This window comes from Ascaphus truei, chromosome 3, assembly GCF_040206685.1.
Source record: "Ascaphus truei isolate aAscTru1 chromosome 3, aAscTru1.hap1, whole genome shotgun sequence".
Taxonomy (NCBI): domain Eukaryota; kingdom Metazoa; phylum Chordata; class Amphibia; order Anura; family Ascaphidae; genus Ascaphus; species Ascaphus truei.
The window spans coordinates 431,506,824-431,512,717 of NC_134485.1; positions in this window are offsets into that span (position 1 = coordinate 431,506,824).

Genomic DNA, 5,894 nt, shown 5'->3' on the forward strand with positions numbered 1-5,894 from the left:
GTCATAACAATGGAGCTGCCTGGACATTCTATAAAGTGACGGACAGTCGTCATCCCCAAGTCGTGCTGAATAATCGAATATACTGTAGGGAGACCACATCCATAGTTACCCATAGGAAATCTTGATCCCATTAGACATCTTTTAATTGTGTTAGTAAATCCCCTGAGTCCAGAATAAAGGATGGTAAGGCCCTAACGAAAGGCTGCAAGTAATTGTTCACATAACGAAACAAACCATCTCCCAAAGATCCAATACTGGAGACTATTGGCCGACCAGGAGGGTCAACCAATGTCTTATGGATCTTTGGGAGATGGTGGTAAATGGGGATCACAGGATGAAGGTTGACTATGAAGCCCATTTCATCTTTATTTAATAGCTTATCAACTATTACCTATCTGCAATTAAGTGTATTAACACCCCCACTGACAATAGATAGTGGGCACCGTATGATTCAATAACCGCAGGAGAAGAAAGGGATTTTTCTGACTACAGGTCTTATTGTAGTATACCAGTAACAATACCCTCTTTTCTCCACTACTCCTCCGTGGGGAATTTTACAATTTTAACCATTTAATGTGTACTTATATATGCAATAAAACTTTTTTGTTTTTGTCGCTCACAATTTCCCTGATAGATTCTCCTTTATGCCAGTAGCCCGATCCCTATCTGTGAACAATGGTAATGAGTGCAAATAGTGGGGTGCTTTGAACACATCTCTTTTGGGTTCCCTCTGTACTGTATATACCATTTAACTCCCTTGCACCTACCTTTTATACTCAGGACACAGAAAATATATTAGGCGAGCAGTTATATTTATTAGCCTTATACATTCACCTACTCTTCAATAGATGGTGATGTCCAGACTGACACTGGGGTGTATTATACCTGCACTAATTGGAATATTGGTAGGGGCTCAGTAACTGGAAAGGAAAAAAAGGATTAGTAATATACAAGGCGCCAACATGAAAGGATATAATCACCACCAGGAGGAGACCGATGAGGATTCCAGGTGATAAAGATGTGCTTTAAAAAAAGAGTAAAAAAACACAGAACATAGTGTAATACTGTTAAAACAAACAACATATACTATTACTAATTATATATCAGCTGAGATCAAGGGTGAATTGAAAATAACAACATTTAATAAAATAATTAAAACACTGGACATACAAAACATATACAAATGAAAATTACAATGAGTAACAATTAAGGACAATTAATATGGGACCATGTAACAGCTGCACTGGGTGGATTGCCCACTCACCGGACGAAAGATATATACAAGCAGTGGATATATCTGAGAGTATCCCCTCTCCTTTTTCCAGCTACCACTGCTACCGCATCCGCATCAGGGCCAGGGAGATGGTTGCAGCACGCCAGACTGTGTGTGCCTCTCTGGATCCTCGTTTCCCCGCAGCTTGGCAGGTGTAGCACAGTGAATTGGTGCAGCTCTCACCGCTGCTGCGCCGAGTGTTGGACCAAAGGGGAAAGGCTATACACGCTAGACAGCGTGGAACTCCCTCCGCACTGGCGTTCTCTCCTCGCGGTAGTTGGAACTTTGCAACAGCAGATTCGAGCGGATTTAGTGATAGTCAACAGCAGATTCGTCACGGAGCTTGCAGGCAATTGCAATGCACTGGTTCAGGTCCCCACGGATTAACCCTACGCGTTTCGAGAGCGAGCTGCTCTCTTCCTCAGGGGTTCACTAGTTTGTTATACAAATAGCTTATCAACTATTACCTATCTGCAATTAAGTGTAGTAACACCCCCACTGACAATAGATAGTGGGCACCGTATGATTCAATAACCGCAGGAGAAGAAAGGGATTTTTCTGACTACAGGTCTTATTGTAGTATACCAGTAACAATACCCTCTTTTCTCCACTACTCCTCCGTGGGGAATTTTACAATTTTAACCATTTAATGTGTACTTATATATGTAATAAAACTTTTTTGTTTTTGTCGCTCACAATTTCCCTGATGGGGATCGGGCTATTGGCATAAAGGAGAATCTAATTGTGAACAATGGTAATAAGTGCAAATAGTGGGGTGCTTTGAACTCATCTCTTTTGGGTTCCCTCTGTACTGTATATACCATTTAACTCCCTTGCACCTACCTTTTATACTCAGGACACAGAAAATATATTAGGCGAGCAATTGTATTTATTAGCCTTATACATTCACCTACTCTTCAATAGACGGTGATGTCCAGACTGACACTGGGGTGTATTATACCTGCACTAATTGGAAAATTGGTAGGGGCTCAGTAACTGCTATGTAAAGCAGATGAGCCAATAAACCTACCCCTATGATGTTTCAGAGATACTATATTACAATGCCCTTAGGGAGTATGCAGCAAGGAAAAGGATTGCCTAATATTTGTGAGAAACTGTACATAATGCCTCGCTCCCCCCTATAGAAGTTTGCTGCAGGTAAAAAGATAGGCCTTAACATATAGAAAAACAAAAAGAACGATTCCTGCGCTCCTACCAATTAGGCTAAAACCCCTGGATCTCTGGGGGTCCCCTCAGGCCTCCGGTATCAATCCTATGCAGTAAAAATAAAAGAAACTCCTTTTATGCATAAGGCAATTCCTTTAGCACCATCCTTTAGCGGGCGACAAAAGATTGCAAGTTTTTATAGCACTATTTGCATATCAGAGTTTAGTGAATAGCAGTTTCTGGCATAAAATGTGATTTGGGGCATTTTCTGGCTCACCGCCCGGCTTGTTTCAGCCTGCGTGTTATAGCGCTATAAAAAGCCGTTTTAGTGCGATATAGCACTGTTATCTGAGCTTTGTGAATAGCAACACAGGCACATCGCACTATAAGGGCGTTTATAGTGCTACAAGTCACGTATCGAAGTTTAGTGAATAAGCCCCCAAGTCTAGTAAGTGTGTAACTCTGTGTTTAAGGTGTGAGACCCCTTTATTGTGTTCATAGTTAGGGAAAGTGTCCCTAACCAGATAGGGCCACTTAACATCTGATGGAAGGCCATAACAGCCCACTGAGGGAGTGTATGTGTGACCGGTTCCCAGAGGGAGATCCCTAAACCAGCGTTCCCCAGAACTGTCACTAGCCAGGATGTTCTAACGTCAGCCTTGCAGTAAGTAGGTATGCCTGGTCCCTAAAGAGGACAGTTGAGAAATGGTATTGATGATGGGCAGATGGGATCCCTGATGGACTTACACCCCCAAGCAGCTGTCTAGGAAAGTGCCTCCTAATAACTCCAGGGTCATTGAGGTTATGGAAATGCAGGTCCCCGTGACAATGTATACAACAAAAAACAAAGATGCCCAAAGCTACTTCCAATGTGACAAAAATACAGAGTGCAATACCTATATATTCTCTTGAAAAAAGGGTCATTTAGTTTAACCCTTTGGCCAAAGCGTCTTAAGCCTGCTGCCACTTACAAAGCATGACCGTAGCAGGTCCTAACACTCCCTGGGTTAAAATTCTTGTCAGCCTGTATAATTACAGGAAGAATGATCTGCATTGGATCTCTCGTAACCTGGCAAAATGAAACTGACCTGCCAACTTGGAAAGAAGGTAGCCACCGGCCTTTTTTAGGACGAGGAGGTAAAGGAGGAAGAGGCGAACAGAGGGGGGCAACCAAAAGGAAAAAATATGCATAGACACTTCTGAGGAAAATGTCATTAATAATTCGGACATTATACTTACCCCAGAACAATGTTCTGTCCTCAACAAGGGTCTAAATTTTGCACCTAACAATGATTTCCTTCTTTTTAATACTACTATTGATCTCCAATATTTCACACGTAAATTATGTTAAAAAAAAAAAACAATTTCCAACAGGCAATCCCAACCAGACATGGATGCATCCTCTCTGCTGGGGTCCAATACTTCCCAAGGTGGGGACAATGATAATGGTATTGTTACTACATGCAATCAGACACTCAGCTTTAGGGAACTTTGCACTCTTACTGACATGGAGGGGTTACTTGATGAACAAACAGTTACGTTGAGTTCCTCAGGGGATATTCCCCAAGGCTTCTTCTCTCATCAACATTCACATCTTCGCAAAAAGTCTACATTTTGTGCAGGTGCCACCGTGCCTCTAAGTGGCCTTTTATTACTACATTTGAAAAATTGGTAGAGAGGGACCTTAGAGCATTGGCCAATGGTCTTGTAAGTACTCCTTCCTTCTGCAAAAACCTTACACTAGGTGAGCAGCGGGAGCTTTACAATCTTAAGAATGACAAATCCCTTGTCATTAAAAATGCTGACAAGGGTGGGGCCATTGTTGTCCAGTCCTCTGAGGACTATAGAAAGGAAGCCCATAGGCAACTCAACAATGTTAATTCATACAAGAAACTTAGTAGAGATCCCACCAGCATTTTCCAACAGGAACTTAAGATACTTCTGGAAATGGGCCAAATACTCTATGTCCTCAACTCCAAGGAATTGCATTTCCTGTACCCACTGCATCCCATAGTGCCCATCATTCACCATCTCCCAAAGGTCCATAAATTGCTGACACAACCGCCAGGCTGAACACTCACGCAAATGCGTACCCCACCAGATTGTCCTTCCAGGGCCGATGCCTTGTATGGCGCAAAATGACATTAATGGAGTCTCGAACGCTTTTCATTAAAGGATCTGTAATTGAAAAAAAGCACCGCAATACCTCCAGAATAGTCTTTGTTAAATTGTCAGAAAGCGCCTTTTTTTCGCGATTTCCTTCATAGTTCACTTTGTAGGCCCACTCGCTGTACACCAAGTAGGACACGTGGTGCTTAAAAATTAACATGGCATACTTGTGGGGTATACCAGCACTCATCACCCTATACTTCTCCCTGAGTGGCTGGGGCAGCTCGCGCAGGATGATGTCGGGCACCGTCTCGATGCAAGCGTATGTAGGTTGGGTTCTGGGAGCGGGTGTGCTTCTGTGAGCGGGTGTGCTTGTGGCGGCGGGCGAGGGTAGGTTGTCTGGGAGGAAGCTTTCCTCCTGTCTTGGTCGCCGTGTTGTCTCCTGGCGTGGTCTTGACGGGGTTGTCATGTTATCCTCCTCCTCAACGGCATACATGTACACAAAATCATCTGGTGGAGGGGGTGCGCTTGCTGATGGAAGGTGGTCCAAGGTCCCATTCATCACATCCATGCCACCCTCCTGCTCCGGCATCGGGGATACAGGGGCATGAACACCGAGCAAATGATGTATCCCTGCTATGTCAGCCTCTATCTTATCCATCCGTCGATCCATCCGTTGATCCATATTTAGCATCCGTTGCTCCATATTTAACATGGTCTCCAGAAGCAGATCTATCTTTGCCAGCACAATAGAGTTCCCGGGGATATCCACACTTACCCCATTCAGCATGCGGTCTAACGAGCTGGTTCTTGTGCATGGCGTGCTGTGGACATCTGGGTGGATGGGTGCTACGGAGGATGAGATGGGGGTTCCGTGGAGAGAAGCGGCAGCGTCGCCGAAGAAGGGTGGAGGAGGTGACCTGTGGATTTCCGGGAGAGGAGAAGCGGCAGCATCATCGAAGAGGGATGGAGAAAGTGACCTGTGGATTTCCGGGCGAGAAGCGGCAGAGTCGTCTAAGCGTAATGGAGAAAGTGACCCGTGGATTTCAGGGGCACCAGCGGCAGCGGCGTCGAAGAGCAGTGGCGAAGATGGCCTGTGGGTTTCCGGGGGAGCGGCGGCAGCGTCTTGGACGAGTAGTGGAGAAGATGGGCTGTAGATTTCCGGGAGAGCGGCGGCAGAGTCGTCGAATTATAAACGAGGAAGTGGCCTGTGGGTTCGATGGGTTGGCTGCCATTTGTTTTGCGTTGAGTGTACATCACCGTATTTCTTCTTGACATAATAAGGTTTACGTGTTTTAAAACCCTTAGCCTTTGGGGTCAGCAGAAGGTTTTCTTTATTGGCCTT